The sequence below is a fragment of the Balaenoptera musculus genome, chromosome 2, assembly GCF_009873245.2.
Source record: "Balaenoptera musculus isolate JJ_BM4_2016_0621 chromosome 2, mBalMus1.pri.v3, whole genome shotgun sequence".
In the NCBI taxonomy this organism is placed as follows: domain Eukaryota; kingdom Metazoa; phylum Chordata; class Mammalia; order Artiodactyla; family Balaenopteridae; genus Balaenoptera; species Balaenoptera musculus.
This window is the reverse complement of record NC_045786.1, coordinates 26,538,327-26,554,612: the sequence shown is the minus strand read 5'-3', so window position 1 is coordinate 26,554,612 and position 16,286 is coordinate 26,538,327. Positions and strand designations below refer to the sequence as shown.

General features: G+C 40.4%; 1 long non-coding RNA gene across 2 annotated transcripts; it reads left to right on the top strand.

The window, feature by feature from the left end:
- Positions 1 to 334: 334 nt before the first annotated feature.
- On the top strand, positions 335 to 12,073 carry LOC118888458. Of its 2 annotated transcripts, XR_005018298.1 has the most exons (3): positions 335 to 421; positions 8,815 to 9,062; positions 10,368 to 12,073. It is a non-coding gene; the product is annotated as an uncharacterized LOC118888458 (long non-coding RNA). The 2 variants fall into 2 exon arrangements; XR_005018297.1 differs by lacking the exon at positions 335 to 421 and having other exon boundaries at positions 8,632 to 9,062.
- The last annotated feature ends 4,213 nt before the right edge of the window (positions 12,074 to 16,286 follow it).

Below are 16,286 nucleotides of genomic sequence, written 5' to 3'. Positions count from 1 at the left end.
TAGGGTGGCCAGCCTGGTACTTAACTCTCAGGGCTGGAGTCTGGGAAAGGGACAGCTGTAAGAACAGGCTTCCTGTTACAGCCCAGAGCCATGCTGCTGGCCCTGGACATTGGGTTTTGCTGCTCTCCTTCACTGGGGATAAAGGGAATCTTGTTGACCTGCACCTCTCCTTGGGCCCAGGTTCACTTCATTTCGGGAACTGTCGTGGGAGGAGGAGCTGAAACTGCTGCCAGGCTTGCAGATCTGATTTCAGCAAATCGTCCAGCAGCCCAGCCCAGCGCCCGGGAACAGGGGAGACACAGCACAGCACACCGCTGACAGGACTCAGCAGGGAGCGGGCCCCCCTCCCCGCTCCGGGCCTCACCGTTTCTGTGGAAAACATTCCCCAGGGCTCTTGCAAGAGGATGACTCATCTCAGGAGGTATTTTTAGGAATCAGTTAACTTGCATTTAGCTTAGAGAGGCAGGATCCAATTCGAGAGGAGCTGTGAGCCGTTACACACAAGCTGTTTTGAATGTTGTAATTGTGCCACGGTTTCTGGGTCTGCGGATTGAGTCATCTTCTGGTGAAGCAGAAGGGAAAACAGAAAGAGACTGTTGCTACAACAGGGCATCCTGATAAGATGCTAAAGAAATCATGCCAGTAACAGCATTATATTTATCTTATAGGATCACACCGCTGGTTCCAGGCACATCTTGTAAGACTTGGTTACATTTTGCAGAGTCACTCCTGGGCATTTTAAGGATTACATTAGAATATCAGCCACTGTCTTAGAGGCAGAGGCTAATGAGGTAGTAAAATGCCCTTTTTACACACGGTTGACTTCAGGAGGTGCTCATATATTTATTTGTACCTTGAGTTTCAAACCCCTGGAAAGGAGCGAAATGAGACAGCAGACGATGCCTGCAGGAGGAGTTGATGTGGCCGGGACCCCTCTCCCTGGAAGGCTGGGAATCTCCCCAGTGCATGTGTGTGTGTGTTCACGTGTGTGTGTGCGTATGTGCATGTGCAGGTATGTGTGCATATTTTGTGAGTGTGTGTGCTTGTGTATATGTGTATGTTTTGTTTGTGTATTTATGGGTGTATGTGTATGTACATATTTGTGTGTGTGTATTTGCCTGTGTGTATATGCATGTGTGTTTGCAGGCATGTGTGTATCTGTATGTATATTTTTGTGTATGTGTGTGTGTGTTTTGTTTTTGTGCGTGTACATATGTGTGTGTCTGTGTGTGTTTAGTCGTGCGTATTGTGTGTAGATGTGTGGGATACATGTTTATGTGTGTGTTTGGGTATGTATATTTGATGTGTATATGTTTTAATTTGCGCATGTGTGTGTATTTGACATGTGTATATGTGTGTTTGTGTGTATGTGTATTTATCTGTGTGTGCCTGGGTGTGTGCTTGGTTGCGTGTATTGTGTGTACGTGTGTGGGGCCCATGTTTTCATGTATGTGTGTTTGGGTGTGTGTGCTTGGTTAGTACACAACCAGTCCAGTTATGCACATGTAGGTCTACCCAGAAGCTAGTGGGTGAGTGAGTGAGTGGTTTGTGGAGTTTTCAAAGCTGAGAAATAGAATCTTTGTTTCAGTGGCAGGAAAAGGAAATTCTCCTCTCAGATGCCCAGAGAGTGATGGTTCAGCTCAGTGGGGCTTACTGTGGTGGAATTTCTCGTCTTCCAGTAATGATCAAAAGCCAAACAAAACAAAAACCAAAGCAAGTGTCAAAAAAAAAAAACCTTTAAAAATTGTGGCTGCCCAATCATATTCCTCTCACTGTTGCTGCTTTTCTCCTACATTCTGCGCCCCCACCCCCAGATATTTACATCACTTTTCTGAGTTGGTTTCCTTTGTGTACAAGTTCCACCCATCCTCCCCAGGGCATGTGAGTCTGTGCTGACTGATCCTGCACCTGGTATGGCCCGGATTTAACCCACATTCATGAACTTAAAAGGCGATCCTTCTCCAAGTGGAGCTGTGCTCGCCCAGAGCTCTCCCAGCGCCATTTCACAACCGTCCCCTCTTTCACCATCAGTATTATTAAAACAGATGGTGTCTTTCCACTGCAGCAGGGAGCTTCAACAACCAATTTTAGAGAGTAAATTGCAAAGTTGACGTTTCCTTTTAAATAAGCAAAGGATAGCTGATCCAGTTCAGCCAAGAGAGAAAGCCAGATCTCAAATTTCACCCGAAATTCAAGCCACTGTAAAGCAGTCCTTTGCTAAAAAAGAAAGAAGAAAAACCCTATGTGGGATTCTTATGTTGGAACTTTGATCACGGTTTTCTCCTTTCACTGTGGGTGAAAAGCAGAAATAGTCCATGGTCTCTTTGACAGTATTTTTGCCTTGGCCAAAAATGAGGAAGTACTAGATAATTAATGCAAAATCTTGTTTCAATGTAATTTCCAGTCGTTGTTCCACACTCAAAAATATTTGGCTAACCTGGAGAAGCAGCTGAACCCTAGGGTAATAATTTTATCCAAATGGCCACTATTTAAGAACTACTAATTACTAAAATGAACTTTCCAAGATAATTTTTTGTAAATTACAGTCAAGTGCTCCCATATAGATGCAAATAGGATAGAAAAAAAGAATACTTAAAATATGCAACCCTTTATTTTTCCTAGGTATAATGTCCAAACTGCCTATATACTTAATTTAGTCACTATCCCTTCTCCTCCAAATTTCCAAGAACTCTCCTCTTCTTTCTGCAAGGCACATGGACAGGCGTGGTATTTCCCCATCGTGTCAGCAGAATGACCAGGCCCTTGATATTTGGCGTGTTTCCCCCGTTATTGTTGCTCACGCTCATGAGTACAGAAAAATGAATTATGGCCCTGCCTACACAATATTATCTCTACATTATACATAAAATACAGCAATCAAGTGATATGTTGTTTTGTACATGAATGAAAACATCTGAAAGAAAATCTTTACATGTACTTGTAAGTGGTGTACTTTAAGTCCAGAAATAACATAAACCTACTAACTGCCTGCAGCTGTCTTCCAACTCGATGATTTAAAACTTCTGGCACTTTTTTTCCCCTTCATCACACAGTAATCAAGGGTAAGGACAAACTTTATAGTATGGAACATTCTATAAGGTTAGAATAGGGCAATCTACGAATCACAAGCCCTGGCCTTGAAGTCATGAGAGACTGACTTCCAATTTTCTCACCATTGTCTCCCTAGGGTGCCTCACTGTTCCTGATATAGTTCCAGTGCTTGAAGCACTGCTGCAAGAATGAATGAGAACCACTCTGGCTTCTAAAACACCCCCCCCTCCATTTCCAGGTGTTTTTCTAGAGAAGTGAGGAGAGAAAAACTGACTAAACTCTGCCATATTAGTTTCTTCAAATCACCTGTAATTAGGATACCCACTCATCACAATTTTGAACATTTTGCAATATATTCTTCTTTTCAAATTTACTTTTCATTTACCGAAGTGGGATTATATTGTATTGTTTCAAAACACATTTTATAATGAGGTCAATCTACATTACAAAAAAAAGGAATATGGTCTTGGTAGCATTTGCATTTTCTTGTAAACTCTAACATCTTCTGGTTTTTGCCTTTGTTTCAACTGAGAGTTTTGCTTTTTTTTCAAGTAGACCTCAAGTCCACTAGTAGGCCAGACATGACCTGTAGGTTTTCCAGGAAATGCCTCCTGTTCTGTTAAATGTCGCATCATAATTCCATAAAAGTCTCATGTCTTGGGCTCAGGGCTGCTACAGCAAAACAAACAAATCAAAAAATGCATAGATTGGGGGTTTAGGCAGACATTTATTTCTTATAGTTCTGGAGGCTACAAGTCCAAGATCAAGGTGCCAGTGGACTTGGGACCTGGTGAGAGCCCTCTTCCTGTCTTGCATACGGCCGCCTTCTCACTGTTGTTCTCACTGGGAGAGGGGAGAGAGAGAGAGAGAGAGAGAGCTCTGGTGTCTCTTCCTCTTCTTATAAGGACACTAATCCTATCATGGGGACTCCACCCTCATGACGTTATCTACCCCTAATCACTGCCCACAGGGCCTACCTCCAGATACTGTCCCCACTGGGGGTTAGGCTTCAACATCTAGGTTCTGGGGGACACAAACATTCAGTCCACAGACACCTCATCAGTGTGAACATAAAACATTAAATGCGTCATTGGCTCTGAATTTATTCAAAGAGAAGAATTATCAAATCTTCCACCTCTAGCATGAAACTTGGAAGCAGATCAATAGCAAACACATTTCTACAAAAGAGCATAGACTTTTAGGCATAAACTTTGTATTTAACATATTCCCTGACACTTAACTGGGTCTCAATAAATATTTTTTAGTCAATAAATGAATATAGCTGAATCTCAGTGAATTCATAGGATGTTATCTATACGGTCCAATTAATCTAACTAAATGATTTAACCTGGTGATAGAGTTTAATGGGTTTTTTTTTTTCCATACTAAAAAGTGCCTGCTGAAAACTGACAATGTTGTTTCAGCATAATTGATATTGAAACAATTCCTGCTGACAGTAAGGGTCATTAACTTCATTTTACTTCTGAAGTCACTCCTCGTACAGAATTATAAGATTGTATCATCTGCATAAAGGAAAATGTTTTATCATCTTATTTCTTATATTTATAAATGGTATTGTCACAAATTTGGGGAAGTTTTGAAAATGTGGGTAGGATAAGAACATGACTGTCTGCATGCATAAGCAGTCTCTTTCAAAGCGTTTAAGATGTGTGACTAATACTTATTCAACCAGCTCACTTATTTTCATCAATACATTTTTTAATAGACACAGTCCCTAAGTTCTTATCATTTTTTCCCAAACTCCAGTGATTCAGGATGGCTCATTTTAATAAGTCCAAGGAAGGGCTTATGATAAAAAAAATCAAATATTGAATTATGAATTGTGGTAGAAAGAACACTAAGCTATAAATTTAATAATTAAAAAACTGTTTTGACCTTGTTGGTAGCTAAATTCTATGGTCCTCAAAGACTTATTTTGCCTTCCTGGACCTTTATTTTTACCTGAAAATGAGAGTTTGAAATTGGCAAATGCTGATTACTTTTTAGTTGTTAACATTCACAATTCTCAGTCACTCAATGTTGCGATCAATTGTGATATGGTGGTAAAACCAAGGGGTTTGGGGGGGGCGGTGTCCCAGAATGCTTCCTGCACTGGCGGGGCTGGTGTTTCTAGTGCAGAGGAACCAGTTGTCTGTTCACCCATTTCCTCTTCCTCCTGGAAAATGGCAGGACCACATTTACCAGACTTCCTTGTGGTCATGTGACAAAGTGGCAGCCAATTGAATGTGATCGTAAGTGATGCACACCCCTTTCATGCTCTTTATTTTGAAAATAAAACTCTTCCATGCACAATCCTCCAGGCTATCTTCTCCTTAACCCCCTTGATGTGCACAGCCTTGAGGGTCTTGATGTGGGTGGAGCCATAAGGTGTAAGGACCTGGGTCTCTGGATCACCACCTGGAGGAAAGCCAGAGCCACCCACTCACCCACTAGGAATACCCATTTCTGCACATCCCTTGAGAAGGAAACAGACCTCCATCACTTGGTGCCACTTAATGGGTTTGTGTGTCTGCTGGTTACAGCAGCTAGCCATTGCACTCTTTTTCCAAAGAACTGTGTGGATGACTTGTCGTGTTTAAAAATTTCTTCAAAACTGCCAGTCAGGTAACAAGCACAGTAATCTATGTGGGGACTCAGACAATGATGTCCCGCTTGTTTGGCAGTTGTAGCTTTGTTGGAGTTAATGGTTGAGACTGAAAGGCTTGAATTTCCTTACTACTGCTCTTTTTCTTTCTCTGTTTTAATCTTGTGAAGTGCTGTGGGGCTGTCATGCAGACACCATATAAATTATCTCTGGACGTACGTGTCTATGTCGATTTGTTCTACTAAATTTAAGTTAACACGTCCCCTTAGTTCATTATTCAGAGAGCTGTCTTCTGACCTATGTCTTAAAGACAGCCTAGGAGATTTGATTTACATGCTCCTATTTCAATGCCTGTGCACAGTCAGAGAAGAAAGAAAATTAAGTCAAGAGTGGGAGGTGCTTTCTCTGTTAGAAGATTGAGGCTGAGAGTGACTTAAACAATGCCACATCCAGGCGGCTGTTCCATTTTCTGAACCTGCTCATGTTTCTTGCTTCTGGAATAGATGCACAGGATTTCAGAACAAAGAGGCCTGGGAAGGATGGACACTGTGATATTGGTGCTCCAGCAACTGTGTTTTCAGATTATCCGCTACATGATTTTAACATAAATCATGACAAGGAGAAAAGACTACAAAAATAAAAACTCTCTCCTCTGCTTTGGTTCATGGACTCTACTCTGCATTACCATGCTATTTCTCCATATTTTTCTTAATCATTTCCACTTCATCCCAGTGAACTTTATATAATACCTCTACAGGAAACAAGATTTTCATGAGTCCTTGACTGTTTCTCTAAGTGTTTGCTGTGAAAGTGAATGTACATAAGAGCAGAGAAATCTGAGTAGATAAGAGTGAAGAGCTCATGCCTTGATCCTGGGTGGTGAAATTTCTAGTGTCTGCTTTCCTGGGTAAGTGAAGACACTGTCTAGAGGTGCATGACTCCAGAGTGCATTATCAACCTATGGGGGTGGGTTGAGTAAGGGAGTTTATGCTCCAGGAAGTAATGAAAGGCTCATGGTTCTAACTTCTAAGGATGACCTTTCCCAACTGAAATAAAAACCTCTTTCGGTACCAGTTACAAGCTATCTGAAACTTTATTTGGTTGAATTGAATTATCCAAACCAAAGATTGACTGAATAATTCAATTTGGTCAATACTTCATTGGTTCAGACACCCCATCAGCCACCCTGCACCCTGGTCCATGTGGAGAACAGGCAGTAGCAAAAACGGTGTCTGAGGGTCAGGAAAATACTCGCTTTATTGAGCATAGAAGTTTTGAACTGCCTGAGTTTTATATTAAAATGAAATAATTTCCTCTCATGGAAAATAGATTTTATAAGTTAGTTCTTGAACAGTATAAATTAATTACCAGTGGAAAATAACAATGCCATAAGTAGAAGAAAATGAATACTGAGAAGGGAAATGGAAGTGACAAAAAGGATGTTTTTAGTACACAACTTTTCAAGAGGTCAGCTCTGTACACAAAGATACTTGATGGGTTTCCTATTGACATTGAAACAAATTACCACAAATGTAGCAGCTTAAAATAGTGCAAATTTAATATCTTACGGTTCTGGAGGTGAGACGTCCAAAATGGGTCTCACTGAGCTAACACCAAGGATCGGAAGAGCTGCATTCTCTCTCGAAGCTCTAGGGGAGGATGTGTTTCCTAGCTTTTTCCAGCTTCTAGGGTAACCTGCAGTCCTTAGCTCCTGGCCCCTTCCTCCATCTTCAAAGCCAGAAATGTAGCATCTTCTAATCTCTCCCTGACTTTCACCTCCTCCCTCCCTACCTTAGAAAGACCCTTGTGATTACATTGGACCCCAGACAATCCAGGACAATCATGCCATCCCAAGGTCAGCTGACTGGCAAATGTAGTTCCATCTACTAGCTTAGTTACTCTTTACACATAACCTAACACATTCACAGATTCTGTTATTAGGATGTAGACATTGAGGGGTAGCAGAATATGCCACACCAGAATACGCCACTATGCCATAAGGATTATTTGGAGCTGAAGACAAGTGAGAAGAAGCAAATACAAGAAAAGCTCTCTGTCCTCCCCCATTTGCCTAAAAGCAGGAAATAAATGTGTAAAGGTGTCCCCTCCCGTCTCTTCTAGAAAGGACAGAAGTTAATCACCAAGGACAACTGTAGAAACTGATCAGCCCAGAGCTGGCAGCAGAGTAATCCATACAACACACTTACTAACTGGCCTTTATCTCCCAGTAGCTCCCCGGAGTATTTGCCTTCATATACCTTGCTGACCCTAAAACCACAAGTCCCTTTCCTTTGTCTTGTCATGTTTCTGAAAGTGTATTTTTCTTTCTTAAGATGCTCTATAAGCCCCAGTTCTATCCACCCCTTTGAGTTACTCACTGCTGAGTTTTCTGCGTGTATGAGCGCTGCACGTACAAAACTTCTGCTTGTTTTCCCTTGTGAATCTCTCTTCTGTCTGTCTAATTTACAAGCCCCAGCCAGGAACCTAAGATGGCCAGAGGAAAAAGAAAAATTTCCTCTCCTAGAACATTTTTGGGGAGGTGCATTATCTGCCGACCACAGATACTTACTACCATTTAAAGTTGAGTAGGTTGTTTCTAATTCATGCAGTTATGGCATCATCCACTCAGCAAGTGTTCATTAAGTGCACACTCAGCACCAGGCACTGTACAGACCGTGGAGTCAGAGTGCTGAGCGTGACTGATGGGGCTCTGCCTTCGTGGAGCATGGATTGAGAACCCAGGTAAGGGAAATACCAAGGGAGGCTATAGAAGCACAGCCAGGATGACCTCAGCATCTCCTGCAGCCAGCTGGAGGGGACGTGGATATGTCTGGTGCAAATCTTGGTAGACACTGATAGATGTACCTGGTCCAGGCCAATAGGATGGGCCCAGACGTCACAGTACTAAGACCCTGCTCCCTGCCAGGGAAGATAGGATTTAATAGAGAATCGCTTTTCTTTCTGACAGCCCTACTTCCCCTCTGTTCCTGGCCCCGGCATCATCCTAACCTTTCCCCCCAGAATTCTCAGCCCCCAACTGCCTCTTCCCTTCCTTCTCTAGTCTTTTCTCTTGCTGGCTATTTGTAGGGAGAAAATGTTTGGAACAGAGAGATAAAACCCTCTTATAAAAAAATCATCAAATTCCACTCTGGTTGCAGGACGTCCCTGGTCACTGCCGAGCTTCCTGGCTCAGACCCAAGCACCCCGCAGCGCTCCACCCGCCACCCATCCTCCACGTCTCCTTCGTGCAGCCAACTGCCAAGACCTTTCGTTTCCCGTCTCCCTTCCGCCTCTGGCAGCACCCTGCACAGCCATGTTTCTAACATGCCGACGAGACAGAAAACGCTTGCACCAGTGTCCACGGCTGAGATTTCCAAGTGCAGGTCGGGGAGAACCTGAGAAAGAGGTGAATCCCTAAATGAGAAACAGCTGATCAAGAAACGTGAAAGAAATGCTTTTACTGTCTAGTAATGAGGATTCCATCAGCATACAATTGTATTCGTTAAACATCCCATCAACATTGTGATATTTTGGGCTTACATCATGCACTCCAAGGAAAATATTTAATATATGGATAAATTTAGGAGCTGCTGTTGGAAACGAAAATAGCTAATGTTTTAGGTAATGGTTGTTGATATTAATAGAAAGTACTCTGCTTTCAACGTCCACTTCTATAAACAGATCCCGTTTCCTCTGCTGCTGTACCAAAAACAACCTCTTTATAATTCCCTTCCTAATTCTTTTCTCAATATTAGTTTTCACTTTAAAATCTCATTTACTTTGTTATCTACATAACTGACTGTTAATCACCAAATTTAGTCATGGAGATTTCAAAGAAAACAAGGGGGGGTGTGGGACTCTCCAAGTGCTGGCATTTCTCTGGTTTGCTCCTTATTATAAATAAACAAACTCCAATATATGCTCCTAACTCTCCCATTCCTTTCCTCCTCCTCCTCTTCCTCCTTTTCTTCTTCTCTTCTCCTTCTCCCCTGTCTTCCTCCTCCTCCTTCTCCTTCCTCTTCCTCTTTTTTTTGAGATTTATATCTGTTCAGGAATCAACACAGTTATACACAATTCATTCAAAGAACATTTACTCTGAAACCTGGAGTATTCACTAGCACCAGCCTGAGGAAATTCTTTGGGACCTGGACAACATAGCATTCCCATTGCTATGTCATTTCCTCCAGTAGGTTCCACTGGAAAGGACTGGAAATAACACAAACACCACAACTGATAGGGGTATGATTCACAGCTTCTATGGACAATGTGGATCTGTAGATAGATGGATCGATCTATACATAGATCCATATTGTCCATAGACTATAGACATGTATTTATATATAGATATAGATAAATCTCCCATGAAAACATCTGCTGAAGCATCCTGTTTAATGGGAGTTCCAAATGTAATCTGGAGTGGAACCCAGTACACATCAAGGAAATCCAGATTGCCATAAATACCAAGCTGCCCAGGACAATGAAATATACTAGAAACTAGAACATACATTTCAAATATAAAGTCGTCATTATTTAGGACTAAAACTATATTTCCTGTGAGTAGAGTGGACTTATAAAGAGTAGCCCCAGCTCACATTGACAAAACATGGTAATTCAAAAATACAGCCTGCCTGGTGACTGAGTCAGCTTTGCAGGGAGGATTAAACATTTCATGGCCAGTAAAACTGACCCTAACTTTTCTTTCTTTGGGCAGAAATGCAGCTGAGAATGAGCAGCTCTGTGCTATGAATGATCAGCAGACATGTGTCTCTTCTCCATCTTATTTGTGTCTGGTGCTGTGCAAGTAGTGAGCAAGGCAGACAAGAGCTCTGCCCTCAGTGAGCTGGTTCCTTGGAGGGCGTGAAAGCAAGGACTGTAGTGCTCCAGAAGAGGGAAAAAGACCACATGCAGCAGTGGCTGCGTGCATGGAGATGAGCTCAGTGGGCTCCCCTTCTAATTCCGGTTCCACCACGGACAGGATACACCCCTCTAAACCTGAGCTCCCATGTGTGAAATAGGAGTTGTCCTACTATCTCTTGACATTGTTGAGTACATGTGATGACACATGTAAATGCCCACAGAGGATCATGGCGCATGGCAGCATTCACATGTGTTAGCGATGGCTATTTTTACAAGATCTTTTCCTGTGTAGTAGCTTTTACACTTAGGTCTCCATTCTATGAATTGTATACCATCCAGGCAAATTATAGTTTTAAATTCTCAGTAACATGCATGCTTTCTCTGTCTGAGGAAGTAATTTGCAGATAACAGCATTAGCTCTCTGTTTGCCATTACGTTCCTGTTCCAACTACAGCATGACATGATGGAAGATGATCCGAAATGGAGGGGTTTCGTGCCTCCGCTTTCCAAGGAAAGAATGAACCAAACGAATACAGGACAGCTCCTATCTTGGGTTATACTAAACCCTAGTCCTCAGAGGTCTGCTTCTGGGGACCCCAAATTAAGACAATGAACACTTTTTTCCCTACTTTTGTTAATTCTTTGCACTATCCATTTTTTAAAGGAGCATGAATTCAAGGAACACTAGATGCTGTTATATTTAAATGAGTTAGCAATTATAACAAAGATTTTTGGTAGCTTACTTAATGGGTGACACAATTCTTAGGAATCAAAAAACTATCACTCCTGTGACAAGGTCTGCAGTGAAGTAAAATGAAGTATGTGTGCTGTGGCTTCCAGCTGCCTCGGTTCAGCTCTCGATACATTGATCTGGGGAAGGTCTCTCAACAACCAATGAGGAAGATACCATTACTATTCCCATTTTGTACACCAGGCAAGTGAGAGGAACTGAGGTCAAGGCTACGCTCCCCGTAACTGGTAGAGAAGATTGCTAACGTGGGTTTTCAATTTCTGCACCATCTGAAAGTTTGCAGTGTCAACTCTGTTAGCCTGGATGATCAAGAGTTAAATCCATTTTATTAATCTGACTTCTATCTCGGACTAGAATAAGCAGCCATGGCTATTTTTGTGACTTTGTGTGTGTGCACATGTGTGTGTGCTGCCTCATTCACCAAACACAAGAGGGCCAACAGGAGGGCCAAAGGAATTTGCCTGTATTACTCTAGTTCACAAATTTTACCAGGCTAGTGATGTAGTAAAAACAAGTCTGTAGTCTTTATTTTGTTGTAATTCTTCAAGTATGGTTTGACTACATACTTGAGGGCATGCGATTTTCTTTTTTACCGTATTAGACTGTGAATTCTGGTAAACTTTGCTTTTGGGATAGGAGGGGAGGTCATACTCCATGAAAAGGAAATTGGGTGGGACAGAGACTCTTGAACTTGGAAAAAGAGGAAACCCTGATACTGCAATGAAAAATAAACCATAACTGAAAATGTATGAACAAATGGACTGTGAGTAAATCCTATGCATCTGAATTAAAGCAGATGGAAAATCTGGTCAACTTCTCATTCTGTAGGTAATTAAAATTAACCACTTGTGGAAATTGCATAATTTTAACTTATTTTCAGTATTGGCAAAATGTGAGATTCCTTTTATTTGGGGCTGTCTGAAAACAGGAATTGGCTCAACTCTACTTGTCCCCACAATAGGCTGATTTTCCTCTGTATGTTGTTCATTTTGTCTCAAAACTATTGGAGGGGGCTTCCCTGGTGGCACAGTGGTTGAGAGTCTGCCTGCCAATGCAGGGGACACGGGTTCGATTCCTGGTCTGGGAAGATCCCACATGCTGCGGAGCAACTAGGCCCGTGAGCCACAACTACTGAGCCTGCGCGTCTGGAGCCTGTGCCCCGCAACAAGAGAGGCCGCGACAGTGAAAGGCCCACGCACCGAGATGAACAGTAGCCCCCGCTTGCCGCAACTAGAGAAAGCCCTCGCACAGAAACGAAGACCCAACATAGCCAAAAATAAATAAATAAATTTATTTAAAAAAAAAAAAAAAACTATTGGAGGCAAACGTTCCCTTTCCCCAGCAACTCCTCACTACCAACAATACCTCCTGACTGATCTTAATCGCACTCCTCATTGCTCTCATCTTGTTGGCTCCAAGTTTGTATTTACAAGGCCTGTATTTACTCTCTAGTGCTGACTCATTAGATGTCAGCATTATTTTTGTCACATTTCTTCTTTCTCAGAGTGCTTGGAGTTGGTACCCATCCTGGCCCTTGAGGGACCAATGCCCATCTTGGTGAATGTCTTTCATGGGTTCCCATGATTAGGAGTCAGGAAGAATACCTTTCCGTTATATTTTAATGGTAAGTGGTCGCTGGAGTTAACAGAAGTTGGAAAAGGCTTGAATAAACTTATAGGATTATCAAATTACTTACACAGGACAAAGTAATTCATTTATTTATTATTGTTTTTTATGGTGAGAGAGGAAATGTAATTTAAGACTTGGAGCCCTTGAAGGTGTTGGCTCTTGGAGTCATGGGAGGCTGCAATGGTAGGTTTGGATAGGAAGCAGAATCCTAGGAGGATTCTGAATCCTAGCAGAATCCAGGAGGGACATGGACTATTGAAAAAGTAGGGAAACCTAGTAAGAAGGACAACAGAGGCTCTGGAAGGGAGACTATGAAACAGAACAGCCCGATCTCAGCACACGCCCAAGGCTGTCTTCCTGTGCATTCCCTTCCTAGATACAAGATGGTCAACAGTTCAGTGACCCCAGCTCTTAGCAGACTTACTATTAATGGCTTTCTTGATCATAGAAGAGCACGGAATGAAAGAACGAAGGGATAATCCAGCAAATACAAGTGACAACGAGGCAAAGCTGCCCCTGGGGCATCTTCCAGGCACAGAGAGCTGAGCAGTGTGTCCTGTGGTTTTTCTCACACACTGCTTAGTTCCTCTGTATGTCATCATATTCCAATTTAAGGCTTAATCCGGTATGTAAGCTAGGCTTTCACCAGTTCTGAAACATGCTTCCCAGTGTGGTTTTGACACTTAGAAAGATTTGAAGGAGAAATTATAAGGATGGGTTTGGCCTAAGGCAAGAAATAATATCTTAGGGTGATGAAAGGAAATATTTATTTAGAAAGTTGTCCATTTCTTGATGAGTAAGAATTCAACACTTACCAAAATAAATGTGTTTTAGAATTCAAAAAAAAAAACTATTTCATGTATTCTCAGGTATGGGAACTAACACATTATTTTATATATTGCTGTATTGTTATGAAGTTACTGTGAAAATGCAGCTTTCTCAAGATGGGAAATGAGTAATTTTCTAAATTCAATCTTTGTAGTATTTTATGGTTATATAGCCTGACTTTCACATCTCTCATATATAATAATTAAAATATGTGATAACACATTCATATTATCCTAACGTATGCTAATAATGATTTTGGGCATCCTAGTATTGCATGAATAACTGAATATAAGATGACCTTTTGTATCTACAGAGTAGACAACTACTTCACTTGTTCTTATTGCTTTTAAGGTACATAGATAATTGCATAATTGAGGCAGTCCAAACATTCTATTATTGTTAGGGCAATAAACAGATTTTGCTAACCAATTGTGCTAGCATAGATGAAATAGGAATGGAATAATACAAAAGAATTTAGAATTTCATTAGTTGTTAGGGGCATGGCAGATATAAGCAAATAGCTAACATTTCAGATATTCTAGTAGTTTTTAAAATTTTAGCTTCTCGTTGGGTTAGGACGTATATATAGGTTTCTAGGGCCAGCACAGTGGATGTAATAAAAAGTGGAAAAGCCTCTTGTAAGAAACATTATGAAATTATGGACAAAAGTATCAAATACATTTAATTTATTAAAAATAATATGAAATGTATGCATAGAAGACAACACTAAAATATTTCTCAGCCTGAAATCTGGGGAAGAAGAAAAAAGCTGGTAGAATTTGAAACCATGAGCATGCACCTGGAATGCGTTTTGAAAGCTTGTATTTACACCACTCATAAGGTCCAGGAACCATCTAACTGAGATGTGAACTGCAGGCCAGCTTCTTGCCTGGGGCTCTTGGCAAAAGTAAATAGAATACACTATGGAAGATGCTCACAATCCAGGTCACAAGGAACCCTCACTAAGAAAACTAGCCTCCCATTCATGAGTTACACCACACAACATCAGTGAGACTCAAAGCACAAAACTAAAATCAAGTCTTAAACTCAGTGATTTGAAAGGATGAAATGGAAATCTGAAAGAGTATTTTTAAAAGAATACAATTAAAATTTTCCACAGCATAAATATAATCAAAGCCCTGAAGAAAAGATAAGACACCATGAAAAAAGAATAAATGAAACCTATAGGAAATTAAAGAAATTTTTAAAAATACAGTCTTTTAAATTGAAGTTGATGGATGGATCTAAAAGCAGGTGTAATACAGTCAAGGAGAGACTTAGAGGAAGACAGCCAGGGAAACAATGCAGAACCTTCCAAGAAACACTACTAGTAGGAACACAAGTGAAGGAGCTCAACACGCATGTGGGCAGAATAAAAATATCCAACATGTGTGCCAATGGGAGTCCCGAAAAAGAGGGCAGAGAGAGTGGGGATGAGAACAAACATCGGAGCCGAAGAGAATTTCTTCACAGAAAGTAAAACGCAAAGAAAAAAAAAGATATTACCCAGAGAGGGACAATTCTTTGTTTAAATATATCAATACATTTCTTAATAGAAGAAATTCAAAATAATAACAGCAACAATAACAATTTAGAAGGTACAACATTTTTCTAAAGAATATTCCACTGACCAAGGAATGCCATTAGTAAAAATAAGGTAATAATTGCAAAACAATGTCAGCAATACCTTAAAAAAATTGTATAATATAGCTAAATTTGTATTTGGAAAAAAATAGGTTGCCATAAATGCATATATTAGAAAACAAGAATAGCAAAATTATTAAGCAGACTTTTCAACAGAAAGAAGTATTTAACTTACCATAAATAAATCCCCAAATCCAGAATGTTTAACATAGTATGAAGGCGCAATTAACAAAATAGAAAACAGAGTATTATTAGAGTCAGAAAACTAAGAGTTTATTCTTTTAAAGGTGAAAAAAAGACAAACCTTTGAATAAAAATAAAGATGTATGTAAATAACAAGAAATTAAGTACTGTCATGTAACACATATTTTAAGATAAAAATATATGAATAAGTTATACTGATAAATTTAAGATTTTACATAAAACGGTATTCAAAAATACATAAAGCACAAAAACTATAAGAAAAGAAATAGAAAATTGAAATAGGATTTCAAATCAATGTAATTAAATGAATAGATTAAAATGTACCCATGAATAAAACACTAGGACCAGATGGGTCTAAGCAATATTTTCCAAACCTTCAAGGAATACAGTCCCATTTTATACAAACTGTACAAGTGAAAGAGAAAAAAACGTTGAAAATCCCCCCAACTCATAAAATAAAACTGAAATGCCCTTGATTTTAAACCAGGAAGAATGGTTAGGTTCAAGGAAATTTCTAGACCAATCTCTTTTGAATATGAATATAAAATTTCTAAAATAAAGTGTTAGCACACTGATTCCAGAATGTTTAAAAATGATTATACAACATGATTGATTTGGATAACATCAAACTAAGTATGGGTCAACAGCAGAAATGCTCTTGGTTTAATTCTCCACTCCCACAGAATGACCTTACTAAATAGCAGAAATCAGAGCCTC